Consider the following 23,307-nt stretch of genomic DNA (forward strand, 5'->3'; position numbering starts at 1 on the left):
GTTGATCTTTGAGTTCAGCTGTACACAGTTGATTTCTCCACATATTAAGATCAGAAATAATGTGCCATAGGGTGATCTTTGAGTTCAGTTGCAGGCAGTCAATTTGTCCACATATTAAGATCAGAGATAATGTGCCATGGTGACATGTGTATAACTGAAATTCAGAATGAACTCAATCTACCATGTGAGTGCCTGCGATACACTCAGGTTGCAGTTTCTCAAATACTGAATGTTTAGTCCCTTGAGACTCCATATTGGCTCAACTTGCAGTTTTCTGAACTCTATTTCAGAATGTTATACCCGATGTCTCGGCTCGCAATTTTTGGTGTTGCTTCTGTTCTTTGGTGACAGTTAGCTATCTGAATGGTTTAGCAAAGGATAGCTACATAGTATGGCAAAGTACATTTGGTATCCCGCTGAAGCTGAAAACATACAGAGCACCTGTAATTAGTTTTTGGTCGACGAATTTCAGCTAGATTATAGTGTTGCGGCTCTGAACTGTGGTGATTGTGTGTGAGTGGAATTTTAGCTAGGTCGCTGCCCTCGCGCCCTTCGCTGCGGGAGCCGGAGCCGCCCACCGCTCGAGCGGCTCAGCTTGCCCTGGCCTCCGCCCCGCCGCCCCCGGTCCTATTCTGCCCCCACGCGATTCGACGATGAGGACGCTAGCGGAGAACCGCTGCTACAAATCCTCACGCTCGCCTCCACCAGTCACATGGTCTCCAGTCATCAAGACACCCCCACCCTCCTCGACTGCTGCTGGTGCTGCCGGCACCACTATTCTTCCTCTCGATCCGGTTCCGGCGAGGAACCCATCACCGCGCCGACCAGTCCAAGGAACTCACATCACCTCCATCAAGGTACTCGCGCTTCTGCATTGTCAGTTCCGATGTCATTAATGGGCGACATCTACATGTTGTGTGTCTCACCTGTAGGAAAACAATGACCTATGTGATTACAAATATGTGCTTGCTTCTTCATGAAGAGCCAAAAAAGGTACCAATTGGTCCTTCTATCTGCATAAAATTATATGTTAATCCCATTATTTATTTTCAGTGCAAGAATATGCAGATAGAACCATAGAATATATATATACATTGTACATTACCGCGCACAGGCTTTCTCCCTGTTGCATATGCCTTTATAATAACTTGAGCTATCCATACTTGGATCAGCAACTAAATCTTAGATAATATGAAACTTGTTCTCACATGTCCATTTTCCATAATTCTTAGATGTCCATTCTAGATATTGAGCCTAGAAGCATGCACTTCATGTACAGAATATCTAAGATTTATAGCATTCACTCATATCTCTGACCACAAGATACAATCACTGACTATATAGTACAATAAGATTTAATCTCTGAATAAAACCTCACCAAAGAATCTTCATACAGAAGTATAGACGTTGATGCAAATGTATGGAGCACGGTCACCAACAGATCCACACATTTGGTCAGTGATGAATCAATGCAACCTATTGGTACATGAGTTATTTCTCTTTCTTTCTCTGAACTACTCTTTCTCTTTCACAATTACAGTTCAGCACCTTCTATGAACTGCACCTTATATCATGTCGGATTGATAATTCCTTGTAGTGGGAGGGGAGGATATTTGATCTGAGTATGTCAGAGAGGAGGAGCAAGACGGAATTAATAAGGCAAGAATTGTTTCCCTTTTAGTTTGGATCTCTGTTGCTTCATGATGATATTATCTAACTGATGAAAAGGGAACATTGTACGTGACTGATGAAAGAGTTGTTTCGCCTCACCAGGCAAGAAACTTTTGACCCATCCCTGCAATGTATTTTCATAGTGCCCTTGTATAAGTAAATGGAAGGAATTCTAAATGATGAAGAGTGTCTTATTGCATTAGTTTTTTATATCTGCAGAGTGAGCACATGACTTTCTTCCCTGCCTTTACTTACTAATGAAAAATAAACATCAATGCATGTTATCTTTACTAAATTAATAACACTAAGTAGGAATTCAGAATAATAACATATTAATAACAACGGGTAGGAATTCTGAATAAAAATAGTGCATGAGAAATATGGCATGCACCTTAACATAGAAATGTTCTTTTTAATTGCTCATATGTTAATGTTGCAAATGTTCTTTTCTTGTTCTCTTAATAATGGTTTTAGACGGAGAGCTGCGCCCATGTTGTATGCCAGCATTGGTCCTTAGATTAGTCAATTTTTATTGCAGCATATGTTATCTATAGATTTTTTTAGAATGTCTATGAAGTTTCATCTGCAAGCTTTTGATCCTAATGGCTACATCCTTATAAGGTTATTTCTTGTTTGTAAGATGAATAGTACCTATGTCAAGACTCAAGACTCAAGAGAAGCAAGAGTGCATAGCAGTAGCAGTTGTTCAACCAAGGTAATCACTTGAACCGAATATTTCTAAATTATAATTAAAAGAGGACAGGTTCTTACAAATCTAACATATTCCTTTTGATTCTTGATCTTGTTTCATATATAGCTTAGACGTAGCATGTCATGTATGAATTTACTTCCACTGGGTGGAAGCATTTTATGCTCTTACCTTTGTGCTTTTAAGACTTTTCATTTTAGCTTTATTAGTCAGGACGTGCATTGCATGTACACGATTAACAGGTACAAAATGCCAAACTGGTAAAAGCGCATTTTATTATCAATTTAGTCCACATGGTTTGTGCAACATTTGCATGTAAGAGTAGATTTGCATGTGTTCTTATTTTTTATGGCTAATTAGCTAAACACAATTGCTACATAGTGGTTCCACTTGCTGACAACGGTGAGGTGCAATGGAGATTGCCCTAAGATACACAAATATATTGCTGAATTTAGCAAAGTTGTCTCGAGCTAACTCTTCTAACTTCTACAATAGCCAATATACATGGCATGTTGTTCTCCAGACAGAGATCAATTCATTTTTTACTGTCATTGTCTACTGCTTCCGAGATAAGCACATGCTGACTTTTATATTATCATTCTAGATGTATCTTGTGTTACAAGTTGTCAGATCATTGTTGATGCTGATACATCACTATGACTTTTGAAGATGCTCTTATCCCTTTTGTTTCAACATGTCTTCTTTGCTTTGAATTAATCTTGTGTGAATTCAAAGCCAACACAAAGTGCCATTTTTTTTTGTTCTAACATGTCTTCTTTATACTCCCTCTGTAAAAGGCTTTTATATTTCTTTACGGAGGAAGTATTTGTAAAAGGCACATTACATATTTTTTAAATTTGATGTGACTAACTGAGCTTGCATAATTCAGTTCATCATAGATTATCCAATGTGACGTAGTAAAAGGCACATTACATATTTTTAAATTTGACGTGACTAACTGAGCTTGCATAATTCAGTTCATCATAGTTTATCAAATGTGACATAGACAATAGAATATAGATGGCTTAGAAGGGTTCTATGAGCAAGGATTTTCTTTGGGCGGAGACGCGCATTGCATGTGCAAGTTTACTAGTAATATAAAACAAAACAACTGACTGCAATAATCTGGTAGGAAAAAAGGAATTAGTCTCACATGTATACAATCATCATGCTTAATCCCACATGTGAAGAATGGGCGCGATGAAGCTCGCATTAGCCTCTAGTCATACAGGCACATAATTGCTAAATCTCAGTCGATTAAGACTTAAGCAAGTCTAAGTTGATACTATATTTATAATATCTTATGTGGAGATCCGTGAAAATTTTACCATTTTCATTTTTTTCTTTCAGTTTTGCTAAAGCACATCTAGATGTGCTATAACTATTGTACATATAAATCCTATGTCATTGATCTTATGTTAAGATCCGTGTATGATATTTTCTTTTTCTTTTTTCCCTTTCTCTCTATGCTTAATTCACTCACTTTGATGTGAATAACTAGAACACATCTAGATGTGCCCTAGACATACCCTTTTTCTTTACATGCTATGCCACACTTCTAGTCATAAGTCAAGGCTACTGAGGTAACGAGAGATCTACGTATCTGAGTCATTAAAATACTAGGCCTTGCCTGCAGCAGCGTGGAACATCCATCGCCGTGCAGTATCCGTTGCCCAATAAAGCATCACAGCCAGACTATGAGATCCGCCTCGCTCGCTGACGGTACCAGCAGCGGATGGCTGGGGTGGCGGCCATCGGCAAGGAGTGCGACAACAAGGCGGTGTTCGGCGAGACCGATGATGATGAAAAGAACATCACTGAGGCTGCACCCTGCAGCGACGACCACAAAGTCTGCATGTTCATGGGCGCCGCCGGCAGTGAGAAAGAGTAATGCATAGTAGGTCGCTGCTGCTCTGGTTCAAGAAGGCCACCGCTCCTTCTCTCCCAAGAAGGCCACCGCTCCTTCTCTCCCGTCCAGAGGGAGTACTACCTATCTAAAAGCTTTTATTAGGTCATTAAGGGAGTAAGTACTACAGTGCCAACCGATTTGCGTGCTGATGCCCATTCATGAACGCCTAATTAGGTTACTGAAAAACAATACTCTCCTTCCATCCCTCTTTTGATCCCGCGTTAACTCAGTGCGCACTGCACTTTTTTACGCCGGCTAGAGGAAATCTCGTCGCTTAATTCATAGCCACGATTGACTTTGTCATTGTCTCTGGATTATCAAGTACTGCTAAACTAATTTACCCACAAGGCGAAAGGCTAGGTGGCCTCTTACCGGCGCAACGGAAAGTAGTGTACGTGCCAAAGATGCTAATTGTAATCCGAAAATCCAAATCTGAGCCCGAGCTCATCTGCACCTGCGCTCACCAAAAAAATCAAAATAAATACTAAAAAAATTCAAAAAATTCCAAAAAAAATTGGGTGGTGGACAATTTGATGCGTGAGGTGCACCCCAATTTTCAAAACATTTGGACTTATGTGCAGCTCTCAGCAAAAAAGATAAATCGGAGGTCTGTAAAAATGTGTACTGTTCATATACTGTTTTGGTCTGATTTGTCTTTTTTGCTGAGAGCTGCACATAAGTCCAAATGTTTTGAAAATTGGGGCGCACCTCACGCATCAAATTGTCCACCACCTCAATTTTTTTCGGAATTTTTTGAATTTTTCTGAATTTTTTACGATTTTTTTTGAACGGGTGCAGATGCACCCGGGCACCGAAACGCCGCACTCATTGTAATCCCCCTTCACATCACTGTCTTCCTTTGAAGCCTCATCTCTAGGCTCTAGCCACGAGCCAGTCTAGCTAGCTTATAGCAATAGCCATGCATTGTACTTCTACTATATTGAGCAAAATTGACAAATTTGATCTATGAACAAAATCAAATCACATAATAAACTGCCCATGAAACTATTTCACGCGGTTGATCTTTTTGTATGATGCCCGACACGAAGGCGTCACACTACACTGTGCAACGCCTCACAGATAGACGCTACACGCCTGACCAGCGTCGCACCCGTGTGATCTGAAAATTACTAAGTCAGTGTGCAGCGCCTGAGAGCTAGGCGCCACACTATACAGTGTAGCGCCTAGCTTCTAGGCATTGCACTAGTGGTTGCTTCATTTTGTAGTGCAATCACTAGTGCCGCGCCTGAGAGCTAGACGCCATACTATACAGTGCAGCGCCTAACTCTTAGGCTCTGCACAATGACTTAGCAATTTTTAGACAGTCTGGGGTGCAACGCTGGCCAGGCGTGTAGCACCTATCTGTGAGGCGTTGCACAGTGTAGTGTGGCGCCTTCGTGTCGGGCGTCACACAAAAAGGTCAGCCGTGTGAAATAGTTTCACGGGCAGTTTATTCTGTGATTTGATTTCGTCCACAAGTCAAATTTGTTAAATTTGCCACTATATTGCATGCATGCCACAAGATTGCGGGGTACGAAAAAGTATAGCATAGTGATCTATTGGGCCTGCGTGATGGATGCTATCAGCATCGCACCCGTGTGATCCGAAAATTACTAAGTCAGTGTGCAGCGCCTGAGAGCTAGGCGCCACACTATACAGTGTAGCGCCTAACTTCTAGACATTGCACTAGTGATTGCTTCATTTTGTAGTGCAATCACTAGTGCCGCGCCTGAGAGCTAGACGCCACACTATACAGTGCATCGCCTAACTCTTAGGCTCTACACAATGACTTAATAATTTTTAGACAGTCTGGGATGCAACGCTGGCCAAGCGTGTAGCACCTATCTGTGAGGCGTTGCACAGTGTAGTGTGGCGCCTTCGTGTCAGGCATCACACAAAAAGGTCAGCCGTGTGAAATAATTTCACGGGCAATTTATTCTGTGATTTGATTTCGTCCACAAGTCAAATTTATTAAATTTGCCACTATATTGCATGCATGCCACGAGGTTGCGGGGTACGAAGAAGTATAACATAGTGATCTACTGGGCTTGCGTGATGGATGCTATCAATGGCGTTTCATGTCGATCGCTTGGTTTGATTAGCCTGATCAGCGGTTTCAAACGGCCGTTGGATGCCGACGCCTTGGCCATCGAGTGTATAAATAGGCTATTGCTCAGGCTTTGCAAAATCATCCTTCCACTGAGCAGCGAGTTGGGTAGCCAACTAGTGATGAAGAGCACTGAGCTTGCAGAGCAACCAAGCATGGAGAAGCTCTCCGTGGCGGCCACCATCTTCTGCGCCGTTGTCCTTGCGGCTCTGGCGGCGTCCGGCGGCAAGGCGTCTATCGTGGAGCACACCTTTGTCGTGAGTATAATATATCTATCTGTTGATGTATAATGTGCTGCCTAGTCTTTTCCATAAGATCGGTCTTTTGGTTGTATTGGCTAGAGCATACATTTATACATGGTATCGGAGCTTTCGGTTCACTTTTAGGCCTGAGAAAGCCATACGTGAAGAGAAGTGTTGACGTATTCATGCTCCAGCCAACTCATTCAAAAGTTCGAACTGAACTGAAGACCTCTTGGCTCGGATACCATATTGAATTCATGTACCGACCAGTTGCTCCAAAAGTCTAAAGTGATGAAGGGATGGCAATATATTTCAACACTATCTATCTGGTTAATTATGACATGTTGTTGATCACTTCATGGTAGGTTTAACTTTGGCATATATTGTCCGTAGTTGTAGAATGATTCGTTTAACTTTGGGAGGTCGTGAAGACAGTTATCTTGCTTTGGGCTCGCTAAAATCTTAGGCTTACTACGTTGGATAGAGTATATACGGTATAGCTTTGCTACTCCTATCTATAGCTTTCTTTTTGCGATTCCTTTATAACCTCGTGATTAGTTACTAGCAAAAGTGTCCGTGCGTTGTAACGGGTGAAAAAAAAATCATAAAATTTATAGACCCCAAATAAAATAATTCAAGTCCAAGCAAATTACACAAATATGTCATCAGTTTTACAGATTGATAATTAAGAATAAATGATGCAAGAGAGCAAAGAACACGAGACATCAAATTTATGACAAAAAAGAAATAGATCAAAGATTTTTAATGATGTTGGTAGTGAATCCCCTAGGGGTCCGTGCTTTGCAACGGGAGACACAAAAAAGACATGCTAGCCAAATAAGTATGATTTAATATCCGGACATATGAGTGTCGTCTATTTTAACACGGTGGCTCGCCATGTTGCCACACAATATCCACGTGATCATAATGCACGTGGTAAATCCCTAGGCAATGAGCTTATCCCTGCACGACACACATGCCATTGTCTCGCGCAAGGAAATATTTAAATATTTTAAAACAAATCTCATCGACCACGAACTACTCTCAATGTCTAGACATATAAAGACTTTCCAAAAACTAATCAAATCCTAGACATAAAATACTTCTGAATCGGCGAACAGTTTTTCGAATCGACAAACATCTTTTATAAATTAGGACATCTTAAAAAATCACGAACATTTGTTTTGTTTAGAGAAACATTTATTGAAATGCATGAATATATTTTGAATTCATGAATATTTTTTTGACTCAGCTAACATTTTTTCAATTGATGACTTTTTAAAATTAGGGGATGAATTTTAAATTTTGCAAAAGACATTTGATTTTTTTGAATATTTTTTAAAATTTCATGGACATTTTTTCCAGATTCACAAATATGTTTTGAATACACAATCATTTTTTTTTTAAAATCATGAACATGATTTTACTTCCTAGCATATTTTTCCAGATTGTGATTTTTTATAATTTGCGAACAGTTTCGTAAAATCACCAACATTTTCTGAAACAGCGAAAATTTTATGATTTCCCAAAGTTTTTTTAATTCACTCATTATATAATTTCTCTAAAATTCTGTTATAACTGGAAACTTTTCATAATTTGAAATTGTCAAATTAATTTAAGGAAGAAAAAACTGAAACAGAAATGAGAAAAGAAAAGAAAAGACAATGAAAAAAAAGAAACAGGAGGGTCACACCCGGTAGGCCGGTCCATGAAGGAGGTGCCTAAGAAAAAGGAGGCAAAAAATGGCTATTGCAGCCTGTAGCAACCAAGCTAGTAGTGCGTCTGTGTTGTACATAGGGCATCAGAGGTATAAAGCCACTTTTCACGGCGGCGCCTTTGGATATAAAAGCCGAATCGTTTTCTTAACTTACGGGTGGCATAGCGGGTAATTTATAGCTAATTCGGGGGCAATTATTTGGACGGACGACCAAAAGCACTATTTGCTTTATATTATCTTTACCTACTAATAAAGCGGCTATCGCTTCTACCCGTCCGTCATTAAAACTGCCCCTAAAGTTGCAAATAATTACCCATCAATGCCACCGGTAAGTGAGAAAAACGTTTTGTTTTTTTTTCCGCGCTCGCCCATAGCTCAATAAGGGGAGATCCCCTCATATACAACGACCAGGTGAGCAGTGCACTGGTTGGTTTTGTGACCTACCGCGCTAGAGGTCGTGGGTTCGATTCCCACAACCATCCTTTTCTTTTAAAAAATCACTTACTTTTTGAAATTATGTTCAGGGTGCAAACTTAAATAATACCTTCTTTGTATGATGAGATATTTTAGAAATGCCTATTACATATGTCCTTATAGATTGGTTGTTTTTGTGGAGCTATCCTATATGTTTGCAACCAAATTAAGTCTTGAACTGAATTATGATTGCACACACACACACACACACACATTCGCGTCGCGTCGCATATATATGCGCTGGGTATATTCACTCCGTCCGAAAAAACTTGTCCTTCAAAAAGATATACCTAGCACTAATTTGGTGTTAGATACATCCATTTGAGGGACAAACTTGGGACAAATTATTTTGGACGAAGGGAGTATATGAAAACACTTATGCACATGTTATCATTAAACACTAAAATGTACTTTGCTATTTCATTCTAATGCAATATTTTTTTTGCGTCACCGAGAAACAACAACAAATGCGTAAACATATATTGGCAACTAGGTAGATATTTGCGTTGTATAATGAATTCTAAACACCTTCAGTTCACTTCAAAAATCATCACACCTTTATGTTTTTGCACAACACCACTTATCATGTTGCTTGTTTTTTTAGAAAAGTTATCATGTTGCTTGTTGCGTGGCATCATGAAAGATTTCAAGGATTTGCTGATGTCGTTAAGTGTATGTATGAGGCGTGAATTTTTTTTTCTCCCGTTGCAACGCGGACACTTTTCCTAGTTATATATATATATATAGGGTAGAGGTAGATGAGATCTCATTAGTTGACTAATGACCACTCAGTTAGTAGTTGATTAATGATGTTCAGGTGCACGAGATGAACCACTATTGATCAATCAATTATTTGATTATAATGACGTTCAGGTCCACAAGATGAACCAGACACACCTGTGCAAACACGACCAAGATTTATGTGGTGAACGGGCAGCTCCCGTGCCCCACAATCGACGTCACCGACGGCGACACGGTTGTTGTCCATGTTGTGAACCGTCTCCCTCACGGGCTCACCATCCACTGGCATGGCGTCCGGCAGATCAGGAGCTGCTGGTCTGATGGCGCCGGCTTCGTCACCGAGTGCCCCATCCCTCCCGGTGGCGAGCACATGTACCGCTTCAACGTCACCGGCCAGGTTGGTACCGCTTCAATGTCACCGGCCAGGCTGGCACGTTGTGGTGGCACGCCCACGTCACCTGCCTTCGTGCCACAGTCGGCGACGCCTTCATCATCCGCCCCAAAGGCGGGAGGTACCCATTCTCGACGCCCGCCAAAGACGTCCCCATCATTATCAGCGAGTGGTGGGAGCTCGACCTCGTCGAGCTCGTTAAGAGGATGCACAACGATAACTTCGCCGACAACCCGCTGTCGACGACCATCGATGGTAAGCTCGGCTTCCTCACGAACTGCTCCGGCAAGCCGGAGGAGAGCTTCGTCCTTGACGTGGTGCGTGGGGAGACATACTGCTGCGGATCGTGAACACGACCCTTTTTTCGGAGTACTACTTCAAGGTCGCCGGGCACACGTTCACGGTGGTGGGAGCCGACGGGTACTACCTGACGCCGTACAAGACGGACATGGTGACCGTCGCGCCAGGGGAGGCCATCGACGTGCTCATGGCCGCCGAGGCCCGCCCGCGCACTAGCATATGGTTGCGCTCGTGAACCAGCCGCCAGAGCCTGACCCGCAGATCCCTGGGTTCGACTCCCGCGACCTTGTCTGCTATGCCGGATCCTCCCACAACAACAATGGGTTGCTGGTGCCTACTCCGCTCATGCCCAGCCAGCACAACACCATGCCGTCCTACTACTTCCACCACAACCTCACTGGCCTTGCCCGGCCAGACCGCCACAGCGTTCCCATGCACGTCGACGAGCGCCTCTAATTCACGCCTGGCCTCGGCTCCATCTGCCGCAACGGCACGAAGACGTGCCAGCGCCGGCGGAGTCACGAGACCATTGTGGTGGCCACCATGAACAATGTATCCTTCCGCCACCCGACCAAAACGTCCCTCCTCGAGAGGTACTATGACGGCCGGATAAGTGGCCTGTACACAGAGGACCTCCCCGACAATCCGCCGCACCCGTACAACTACACCGGCCGCGCCCTGATCCCGCCGAGCCCACTGGAGGAGCCGCTGGAGCCGATGTTCAAGGCGGCCAAGCTACGGAGATCCCGGTACAACACCTCGATGGAGATCATCTTCCAGAGCACAACGCTGCTACAGAGCGACTCAAACCCCATGCACCTCCATGGCTACGACTTCTTCGTCCTTGCTATGGGGATCAGCAACTACGACTCCAAACCAGACCCCAAGAAGTTCAACTATCACAATCCACAACTGAGGAACACGGTGCAGGTGCCCAGGACCGGCTAGGCTGTTGTGCATTTCGTCACCGACAACCCCGGAATGTGGTACCTCCAGATCCATTTTGAGTTGCACATCATCATGGGCATGGCGACGATGTTCATCGTGGAGAACGGGCTGACGCCGGAGACTAGCCTTCCCCCGCCGCCACCAGAATTCAAGAGGTGTGACTCTAATGGCTTAACTCAGCCATAGAGCTAATTAATCTGGATAAGGACTAAGGATGTACTCCCTCCGTAAACTAATATAAGAGCGTTTAGAATACTAAAATAGTGATCTAAATGCTCTTATATTAGTTTATAGAGGGAGTCACTGCTCAAGATATCTTCCAATATTCTGATAAATCGGCCGATTTATCGCTTATCGTTGTCTGGCCGATAAGATAAATCGATCGATAAATCAGCCGATATGGCGATAAATTGGCAGATATGCCGATAAACTTGCCGATTTACTCCTTATCATGGGTCGACCGATAAGTTCCCAATAAGCGATATCCCCAACATTGGAGGGAGTACTTGTGAAAGTTGGGTCATGAAATTTTATGATAATTAGTACAGTACAAAATAAGAGCAAATAATGATGCAAGTGGATTCTTCATTGTATCGACAGATGATTCTTACTGTAAAGAGATCTCTACTGTAAAAGATAGATCATTTTTTGATTTTATTTCCAAATTGTAATATTATTGTGTGAACTACATCAAGCTAAAAGTCGGTCCAGTAGAATTCAGTTTGTTAAGTGAAAAGTAATGGACTTATGAATCATTGTTTTTTACTATTGCTGATGATGCATATGCCTTGTAGAACTTCTCCGCTGTCTCAAATCCTTCAAATGTCAGACTTACTTTAGACTTCATATTATCATAACATTCAGGTCTAAAAGACGAACACTACAACATAAAGAATAAAATCGTGATAACCACATTCAGATCACTAAATTGATTGGGATCAATCGTAAGGTGCAAACTCATCAAACTTACAACTAGAGGTATGGCTACATTCTCTTTCGGTGTGCCAAACTATCCAACGTTCATATGTATTTGCATGTAATTAGTTGGCTCCATATGACTGCAAATGCATCTATAGGATCAAGCTTTCACACGTGGCAATGACACATGTTTTAATATACCAAGGACTGGACTTTTTTTGGTTGTGCCTCGTGAAACTTGTGATGTTGTAGTGTTGCTGATTGCTACTGATCCCGTGGTTGTTCATTCAAGCAACCGGATGATCTAGCGTATAAGAGCTCCTTAGACTGCTATCAGGACATTATGCATGCGTCGGTGAACGTTGAGATCATGTTAATTGGGACGATCAACACTTGCATGGGCAGGCGCTTGCCAGTGGATGCCGTCATGCTAACCAGAGAGTAGAGGGGAACGGAGGTTCGAGCTAGGGTTCCACACCACCATTGGAGAGAGGAGTACCGAAAATAGTCAATTACACGCAAGATGCAGTCGAACGACTAGAGTTGTTATTGGAAAGTAAAATTGTTGGTATAGGCATGTCAATGAAAAAATACTGCAAATTAAGCTAAAGCAAAGGATTTAGATCGAGGGCCTGAGAAAAGAGGGATGCAGAGATACACGTAGGCATCGGATTCACAAGATATGTTCCCTATAACAATCTGAGTAGGCGCATCTGATAGACGCGACCCACTTGTAGAAAAGGGGGCAAAGGTCCAGGCCGGGTCAGCCCATTAGTCCCGGTTCAGTCCAGAAACGGGACCAATGGGGGCATTGGACCCGGTTCGTGAGCCCAGGGGGCCGGCCGGGCCACGTGGGCCATTGGTCCCTATTCGTCTGGACCTTTTGGTCCCGGTTGGTGGGACGAACCTGTTGGGGAACGTTGCAGAAAACAAAAATTTTCCTACGGTTTCACCAAGATCCATCTATGAGTTCATCTAGCAACAAGTGATCGGATTGCATCTACATACCTTTGTAGATCACGCGCGGAAGCGTTCAAAGAACGGGGATGAGGAAGTCGTACTCGACGTGATCCAAATCACCGGAGATCCTAGCACCGAACGGACGGCACCTCCGCGTTCAACACACGTACGGTCAGCGTGACGTCTCCTCCTTCTTGATCCAGCAAGGGGGAAGGAGAGATTGAGGAAGATGGCTCCAGCAGCAGCACGACGGCGTGGTGGTGGTGGAGCTGCAGTACTCCGGCAGGGCTTCGCCAAGCTCTATGGAGGAGGAGGAGGTGTTAGAGAGGGAGAGGGAGGCACCAAAGGCGTGGTCTCGAGGCCCTTCCTCCCCCCACTATATATAGGGAGGCCTAGGGGGGGGGGGGGGCGCCGGCCCTAGGAGATGCAATCTCCTAGGGGGGCGGCGGCCAAGGGGAGGGGGCTTGCCCCCCAAGCAAGGGGGGCGCCCCCCCTCAGGGTTTCCCCCACCCTAGGCGCATGGGCCCTAGGGGGAAGTGGCGCCCCAGCCCACTTTGGGCTGGATCCCTTCCCCATACAGCCCATAAGGCCCTCCGAGAGAGGTGGCCCCTCCCGGTGGACCCCCGGAACCCCTCCGGTGGCCCCGGTACAATACCGATATGCCCCCGAACCTTTTCGGCGACCGTATGACAACTTCCCATATATAAATCTTTACCTCCGGACCATTTCGGAACTCCTCGTGACGTCCGGGATCTCATCTGGGACTCCGAACAACATTCAGTAATCACATACAAGTCTTCCTTACAACCCTAGCGTCACCGAACCTTAAGTGTGTAGACCCTACGGGTTCGGGAGACATGCAGACATGACCGAGAAGGCTCTCCGGTCAATAACCAACAGCGGGATCTGGATACCCATGTTGGCTCCCACATTCTCCTCGATGATCTCATCGGATGAAACACGATGTCGAGGATTCAAGCAACCCCATATACAATTCCCTTTGTCAATCGGTACGCTACTTGCTCGAGATTCGATCGTCGGTATCCCAATACCTCATTCAATCTCATTACCGGCAAGTCACTTTACTCGTACCGTAATGCATGATCCCGTGACCAGACACTTGGTCACTTTGAGCTCATTGTGATGATGCATTACTGAGTGGGCCCAGAGATACCTCTCCGTCATACGGAGTGACAAATCCCAGTCTTGATCCGTGTCAACCCAACAGACACTTTCGGAGATACCCGTAGTATACCTTTATAGTCACCCAGTTACGTTGTGACGTTTGGTACACCCAAAGCACTCCTACGGTATCCGGGAGTTACATGATCTCATGGTCTAAGGAAAAGATACTTGACATTGGAAAACTCTAGCAAACGAACTATATAATCTTGTGCTATGTTTAGGATTGGGTCTTGTCCATCACATCATTCTCCTAATGATGTGATCTCGTTATCAATGACATCCAAAGTCCATAGTCAGGAAACCATGACTATCTGTTGATCAACGAGCTAGTCAACTAGAGGCTTACTAGGGACATGTTGGTGTCTAAGTATTCACACATGTATTACGATTTCCGGATAACACAATTATAGCATGAATAAAAGACAATTATCATGAACAAGGAAATATAATAATAATCCTTTTATTATTGCCTCTAGGGCATATTTCCAACAGTCTCCCACTTGCACTAGAGTCAATAATCTAGTTACATTGTAATGAATCGAACACCCATGGAATTCTGGTGTTGATCATGTTTTGCTCTAGGGAGAGGTTTAGTCAACGGATCTGCGACATTCAGATTTGTATGTACTTTACAAATTTCTATGTCTCCATCTTGAACATTTTCACAAATGGAGTTGAAGCGACGCTTGATGTGCCTTGTCTTCTTGTGAAACCTGGGCTCCTTGGCAAGTGCAATAGCTCCAGTGTTGTCATAGAAGAGTTTGATCGGCCTCGACGCATTGGGTATGACTCCTAGGTCGGTGATGAACTCCTTCACCCAAATTGCTTCATGCGCTGCCTCCGAGGCTGCCATGTACTCCGCTTCACATGTAGATCCCGCCACGACGCTCTGCTTGCAACTGCACCAGCTTACTGCCCCACCATTCAAAATATACACGTATCCGGTTTGTGACTTAGAGTCATCCAGATCTGTGTCGAAGCTAGCGTCGATGTAACCCTTTACAACGAGCTCTTCGTCACCTCGTCACCTCCATAAACGAGAAACATTTCCTTAGTCCTTTTCAGGTACTCCAGGATATTCTTGACCGTTGTCCAGTGTTCCTTGCCGGGATTACTTTGGTACCTACCTACCAAACTTACGGCAAGGTTTACATCAGGTCTAGTACACAGCATGGCATACATAATGGAACCTATGGCTGAGGCATAGGGGATGACACTCATCTCTTCTATATCTTCTGCCGTGGTCGGACATTGAGCTGAGCTCAATTTTGTACCTTGCAACACAGGCAAGAACCCTTTCTTAGACTGATCCATATTGAACTTCTTCAATATCTTATCAAGGTATGTGCTTTGCGAAAGACCTATGAGGCGTCTTGATCTATCTCTGTAGATCTTGATGCCTAATATATAAGCAGCTTCTCCAAGGTCCTTCATTGAAAAACTCTTATTCAAGTAGGCCTTAATGCTGTCCAAAAGCTCTATATCATTTCCCATCAAAAGTATGTCATCTACATATAGTATGAGAAATGGTATAGAGCTCCCACTCACTTTCTTGTAAACGCAGGCTTCTCCATAAGTCTGCATAAATCCAAACGCTTTGATCATCTCATCAAAGCGAATGTTCCAACTCCGAGATGCTTGCACCAGCCCATAAATCGAGCGTTGGAGCTTGCACACCTTGTCAGCATTCTTAGGATCGACAAAAACCTTCCAGCTGCATCATATACAATTCTTCCTTAAGGAAACCATTCAGGAATGCCGTTTTGACGTCCATTTGCCATATCTCATAATCATAGAATGCGGCAATTGCTAACATGATTCGGACGGACTTCAGCTTTGCTACCGGTGAGAAAGTCTCATCGTAGTCAACCCCTTGAACTTGTCGATAACCCTTAGCGACAAGCCGAGCTTTATAGATGGTCACATTGCCATCCGCGTCTATCTTCTTCTTAAAGATCCATTTATTTTCTATGGCTCGCCGCTCAACGGGCAAGTCAGTCAAAGTCCACACTTCGTTTTCATACATGGATCCTATCTCGGATTTCGTGGCTTCCAGCCATTTGTCGGAATCCGGGCCCGCCATCGCTTCTTCATAGTTCGAAGGTTCACTGTTGTCTAACAACATGATTTCCAAGACAGGGTTGCCGTACCACTCTGGTGCAGAACGTGTCCTTGTGGACCTACGAAGTTCAGTAGCAACTTGATCTGAAGTTTCATGATCATCATCATTAACTTCTTCTCTAGTCGGTGCAGGCACCTCAGGAACATTTTCTTGAGTTGCGCCATTTTCCGGTTCAAGAGGTAATACTTCATCAAGTTCTACTTTCCTCCCACTTACTTCTTTCGAGAGAAACTCCTTCTCTAGAAAGGATCCATTCTTGGCAACAAAGATCTTGCCTTCGGATCTGAGGTAGAAGGTATACCCAATAGTTTCTTTAGGGTATCCTATGAAGACGCATTTTTCCGACTTGGGTTCGAGCTTTTCAGGTTGAAGTTTCTTGACATAAGCATCGCATCCCCAAACTTTTAGAAACGACAGCTTAGGTTTCTTCCCAAACCATAATTCATACGGTGTCGTCTCAACGGATTTCGATGGAGCCCTATTTAAAGTGAATGCGGCAGTCTCTAAAGCATAGCCCCAAAAAGATAGCGGTAAATCGGTAAGAGACATCATAGATCGCACCATATCTAATAGAGTGCGATTACGACGTTCGGACACCCCATTACGCTGAGGTGTTCCAGGTGGCATGAGTTGTGAAACTATTCCACATTTTCTTAAGTGTGTGCCAAATTCGTGACTCAAGTATTCTCCTCCACGATCTGATCGCAGGAACTTGATTTTCTTGTCACGTTGATTCTCAACCTCACTCTGTAATTCCTTGAACCTTTCAAAGGTCTCAGACTTGTGTTTCCTCAAGTAGACATACCCATATCTACTCAAGTCATCAGTGAGGGCGAGAACATAACGATAACCACCGCGAGCCTCAACACTCATTGGACCGCACACATCAGTATGTATGATTTCCAATAAGTTGGTTGCTCGCTCCATTGTTCCTGAGAACGGAGTCTTGGTCATTTTACCCATGAGGCATGGTTCGCACGTGTCAAATGATTCGTAATCAAGAGACTCTAAAAGTCCATCTACATGGAGCTTCTTCATGCGTTTGACACCTATGTGACCAAGGCGGCAGTGCCACAAGTATGTGGGACTATCATTATCAACCTTACATCTTTTGGTACTCACACTATGAATATGTGTAGCATTACGCTCGAGATTCATTAAGAATAAACCATTCACCATCGGAGCATGACCATAAAACATATCTCTCATATAAATAGAACAACCATTATTCTCGGATTTAAATGAGTAGCCATCTCGAATCAAACGAGATCCTAATACAATGTTCATGCTCAAAGCTGGCACTAAATACCAATTATTGAGGTTTAAAACTAATCCCGTAGGTAAATGTAGAGGTAGTGTGCCGACGGCGATCACATCGACCTTGGAACCATTCCTGACGCGCATCGTCACCTCGTCCTTCGCCAGTCTCCGCTTATTCCGCAGCTCCTGTTTTGAGTTACAAATGTGAGCAACCGCACCGGTATCAAATACCCAGGAGCTACTACGAGTACTGGTAAGGTACACATCAATTACATGTATATCACATATACCTTTAGTGTTGCCGGCCTTCTTATTCGCTAAGTATTTGGGGCAGTTCCGCTTCCAGCGAACACTTCCCTTGCAATAAAAGCACTCAGTCTTGGGCTTGGGTCCATTCTTTGGCTTCTTCCCGGCAGCTTGTTTGCCGGGCGCGGCAACTCCCTTGCCGTCCTTCTTGAAGGTTTTCTTACCCTTGCCTTTCTTGAACTTAGTGGTTTTATTCACCATCAACACTTGATGTTCCTTTTTGACTTCTACCTCTGCTGATTTCAGCATTGCAAATACTTCAGGAATGGTCTTTTCCATCCCCTGCATATTGAAGTTCATCACAAAGCTCTTGTAGCTCGGTGGAAGCGACTGAAGGATTCTGTCAATGACCGCGTCATCTAGGAGATTAACTCCCAGCTGAGTCAAGCGGTTATGTGCTCACTGACAGAACTGTTTTCCTCCATCTTACAGCTGAAGAATTTGTCGGAGACTTCATATCTCTCGACCCGGGCATGAGCTTGAAAAACCATTTTCAGCTCTTCGAACATCTCATATGCTCCGTGTCTCTCAAAACGCTTTTGGAGCCCCGTTTCTAAGCTGTAAAGCATGCCGCACTGAACGAGGGAGTAATCATCGGTACATGTCTTCCAAGCATTCATAACGTCTTGTTCTGCAGGTAGAACAGGTGCGTCACCTAGCGGTGCTTGTAGGACATAATCTTTCTTGGCAGCTATGAGGATGATCCTCAGGTTCCGGACCTAGTCCGTATAGTTGCTGCCATCGTCTTTCAGCTTGGTTTTCTCTAGGAACGCGTTGAAGTTGAGGACAATGTTGGCCATTTGATCTATAAGACATGTTGTAAAGATTTTAGACTAAGTTCATGATAATTAAGTTCATCTAAATCAAATTATTCAATGAACTCCCACTTAGATAGACATCCCTCCAGTCATCTAAGTATAACATGATCCGAGTTAACTAGGCCGTGTCCGATCATCACGTGAGACGGACTAGCCAACATCGGTGAACATCTTCATGTTGATCGTATCTTCTATACGACTCATGCTCGACCTTTCGGTCTTCTGTGTTCCGAGGCCATGTCTGTACATGCTAGGCTCGTCAAGTCAACCTAAGTGTTTGCATGTGTAAATCTGTCTTACACCCGTTGTATGTGAACGTTAGAATCTATCACACCCGATCATCACGTGGTGCTTCGAAACAACGAACTGTCGCAATGGTGCACAGTTAGGGGGAACAATTTCTTGAAATTATTATGAGGGATCATCTTATTTACAACCGTCGTTCTAAGTAAACAAGATGCAAAAACATGATAAACATCACATGCAATCAAATAATAATAGTGACATGATATGGCCAATATCACATAGCTCCTTTGATCTCCATCTTGGGGCTCCATGATCATCTTGTCACCGGCATGACACCATGATCTCCATCATCGTGTCTCCATGAAGTTGCTCGCCAACTATTACTTCTACTACTATGGCTAACACGTTTAGCAATAAAGTAAAGTAATTTACATGGCGCTTCTCAATGACACGCAGGTCATACAAAAAATAAAGACAACTCCTATGGCTCCTGCCGGTTGTCATACTCATCGACATGCAAGTCGTGATTCCTATTACAATAGCATGAACATCTCATACATCACATATATATCATTCATCATTCATCACAACTTTGGCCATATCATATCACAAAGCACTTGCTGCAAAAACAAGTTAGACGTCCTCTAATTGTTGTTGCAAGTTTTACGTGGCTGCAAGAGGGTTCTAGCAAGAACGTTTTCTTACCTACGTGAAAGCCACAACGTGATTTTTCAACTTCTATTTACCCTTCATAAGGACCCTTTTCATCGAATCCGCTCCAACTAAAGTGGGAGAGATAGACACCCGCTAGCCACCTTATGCAACTAGTGCATGTCAGTCGGTGGAACCGGTCTCACGTAAGCGTACGTGTAAGGTTGGTCCGGGCCGCTTCATCCCACAATACCGTTGAAGCAAGATAAGACTAGTAGAAGCAAGAAAGTTGACAACATCTACGCCCACAACAAATTGTGTTCTACTCGTGCATAGAGAACTACGCATAGACCTAGCTCATGATGCCACTGTTGGGGAACGTTGCAGAATTTTTTTTTTCCTACGGTTTCACCAAGATCCATCTATGAGTTCATCTAGCAACAAGTGATCGGATTGCATCTAAATACCTTTGTAGATCACGCGCGGAAGCGTTCAAAGAACGGGGATGAGGAAGTCATACTCGACGTGATCCAAATCACCGGAGATCCTAGCACCGAACGGACGGCACCTCCGCGTTCAACACACATACGGTCAGCGTGACGTCTCCTCCTTCTTGATCCAATAAGGGGGAAGGAGAGATTGAGGAAGATGGCTCCAGCAGCAGCACGACGACGTGGTGGTGGTGGAGCTGCAGTACTCCTGCAGGGCTTCGCCAAGCTCTATGGAGGAGGAGGAGGTGTTGGAGAGGGAGAGGGAGGCACCAAAGGCGTGGTATCGAGGCCCTTCCTCCCCCCACTATATATAGGGGGGCCTAGGGGGGGGGTGCCGGCCCTAGGAGATGCAATCTCCTAGGGGACGGCGGCCAAGGGGAGGGGGCTTGCCCCCCAAGCAAGGGGGGCGCCCCCCTCAGGGTTTCCCCCACCCTAGGCGCATGGGCCCTAGGGGGAAGTGGCGCCCCAGCCCACTTTGGGCTGGATCCCTTCCCCATACAGCCCATAAGGCCCTCCGGGAGAGGTGGCCCCTCTCGGTGGACCCCCGGAACCCCTCCGGTGGCCCCGGTACAATACTGATATGCCCCCGAACCTTTCCGGCGACCGTATGATAACTTCCCATATATAAATCTTTACCTCCGGACCATTTCGGAACTCCTCGTGACGTCCGGGATCTCATCCGGGACTCCTAACAACATTCGGAAATCACATACAAGTCTTCCTTACAACCCTAGCGTCACCGAACCTTAAGTGTGTAGACCCTATGGGTTCGGGAGACATGCAGACATGACCGAGAAGGCTCTCCGGTAAATAACCAACAGCGGGATCTGGATACCCATGTTGGCTCCCATATGCTCCTCAATGATCTCATCGGATGAACCACGATGTCGAGGATTCAAGCAACCCCGTATACAATTCCCTTTGTCAATCGGTACGTTACTTGCCCGAGATTCGATCGTCGGTATCCCAATACCTCGTTCAATATCGTTACCGGCAAGTCACTTTACTCGTACCGTAATGCATGATCCCGTGACCAGACACTTGGTCACTTTGAGCTCATTGTGATGATGCATTACCGAGTGGGCCCAGAGATACCTCTCCGTCATACGGAGTGACAAATCCCAGTCTTGATCCGTGTCAACCCAACAGACACTTTCGGAGATACCCGTAGTATACCTTTATAGTCACCCAGTTACGTTGTGACGTTTGGTACACCCAAAGCACTCCTACGGTATCCGGGAGTTACACGATCTCATGGTCTAAGGAAAAGATACTTGACATTGGAAAACTCTAGCAAACGAACTATACGATCTTGTGCTATGTTTAGGATTGGGTCTTGTCCATCACATCATTCTCCTAATGATGTGATCTCGTTATCAATGACATCCAAAGTCCATAGTCAGGAAACCATGACTATCTGTTGATCAACGAGCTAGTCAACTAGAGGCTTACTAGGGACATGTTGGTGTCTAAGTATTCACACATGTATTACAATTTCCGGATAACACAATTATAGCATGAATAAAAGACAATTATCATGAACAAGGAAATATAATAATAATCCTTTTATTATTGCCTCTAGGGCATATTTCCAACAGTCTCCCACTTGCACTAGAGTCAATAATCTAGTTACATTGTAATGAATCGAACACCCATGGAATTCTGGTGTTGATCATGTTTTGCTCTAGGGAGAGGTTTAGTCAACGGATCTGCGACATTCAGATCTGTATGTACTTTAAAAATTTCTATGTCTCCATCTTGAACATTTTCAAAAATGGAGTTGAAGCGACGCTTGATGTGCCTTGTCTTCTTTTGAAACCTGGGCTCCTTGGCAAGTGCAATAGCTCCAGTGTTGTCACAGAAGAGTTTGATCGGCCTCGACGCATTGGGTATGACTCCTAGGTCGGTGATGAACTCCTTCACCCGAATTGCTTCATGCGCTGCCTCCGAGGCTGCCATGTACTCCGCTTCACATGTAGATCCCGCCACGACGCTCTGCTTGCAACTGCACCAGCTTACTGCCCCACCATTCAAAATATACACGTATCCGGTTTGTGACTTAGAGTCATCCAGATCTGTGTCGAAGCTAGCGTCGATGTAACCCTTTACAACGAGCTCTTCGTCACCTCGTCACCTCCATAAACGAGAAACATTTCCTTAGTCCTTTTCAGGTACTCCAGGATATTCTTGACCGTTGTCCAGTGTTCCTTGCCGGGATTACTTTGGTACCTACCTACCAAACTTACGGCAAGGTTTACATCAGGTCTAGTACACATCATGGCATACATAATAGAACCTATGGCTGAGGCATAGGGGATGACACTCATCTCTTCTATATCTTCTGCCGTGGTCGGACATTGAGCTGAGCTCAATTTTGTACCTTGCAACACAGGCAAGAACCCTTTCTTAGACTAATCCATATTGAACTTCTTCAATATCTTATCAAGGTATGTGCTTTGCGAAAGACCTATGAGGTGTCTTGATCTATCTCTGTAGATCTTGATGCCTAATATATAAGCAGCTTCTCCAAGGTCCTTCATTGAAAAACTCTTATTCAAGTAGGCCTTAATGCTGTCCAAAAGCTCTATATCATTTCCCATCAAAAGTATGTCATCTACATATAGTATGAGAAATGGTATAGAGCTCCCACTCACTTTCTTGTAAACGCAGGCTTCTCCATAAGTCTGCATAAATCCAAACGCTTTGATCATCTCATCAAAGCGAATGTTCCAACTCCGAGATGCTTGCACCAGCCCATAAATCGAGCGTTGGAGCTTGCACACCTTGTCAGCATTCTTAGGATCGACAAAAACCTTCCAGCTGCATCATATACAATTCTTCCTTAAGGAAACCATTAAGGAATGCCGTTTTGACATCCATTTGCCATATCTCATAATCATAGAATGCGGCAATTGCTAACATGATTCGGACGGACTTCAGCTTCGCTACCGGTGAGAAAGTCTCATCGTAGTCAACCCCTTGAACTTGTCGATAACCCTTAGCGACAAGCCGAGCTTTATAGATGGTCACATTACCATCCGCGTCTATCTTCTTCTTAAAGATCCATTTATTTTTTATGGCTCGCCGCTCAACGGGCAAGTCAGTCAAAGTCCATGCTTCATTTTCATACATGGATCCTAT

At 44.3% G+C, this 23,307-nt stretch overlaps 1 long non-coding RNA gene and 1 pseudogene across 2 annotated transcripts; both read left to right on the forward strand.

The window, feature by feature from the left end:
- The first annotated feature begins 647 nt into the window (after positions 1 to 647).
- Positions 648 to 4,531, forward strand: LOC119270694. 2 transcript variants are annotated; one of them, XR_005134296.1, is made up of 5 exons: positions 648 to 857; positions 933 to 993; positions 1,397 to 1,482; positions 1,598 to 2,386; positions 4,017 to 4,531. It is a non-coding gene; the product is annotated as an uncharacterized LOC119270694 (long non-coding RNA). The 2 variants fall into 2 exon arrangements; XR_005134290.1 differs by lacking the exon at positions 4,017 to 4,531 and having other exon boundaries at positions 1,598 to 3,606.
- A 2,020-nt stretch (positions 4,532 to 6,551) lies between these two features.
- LOC119270777 lies at positions 6,552 to 11,395 on the forward strand (annotated as a pseudogene).
- Positions 11,396 to 23,307: the final 11,912 nt, after the last annotated feature.

The sequence above is a fragment of the Triticum dicoccoides genome, chromosome 1A, assembly GCF_002162155.2.
Source record: "Triticum dicoccoides isolate Atlit2015 ecotype Zavitan chromosome 1A, WEW_v2.0, whole genome shotgun sequence".
Taxonomy (NCBI): domain Eukaryota; kingdom Viridiplantae; phylum Streptophyta; class Magnoliopsida; order Poales; family Poaceae; genus Triticum; species Triticum dicoccoides.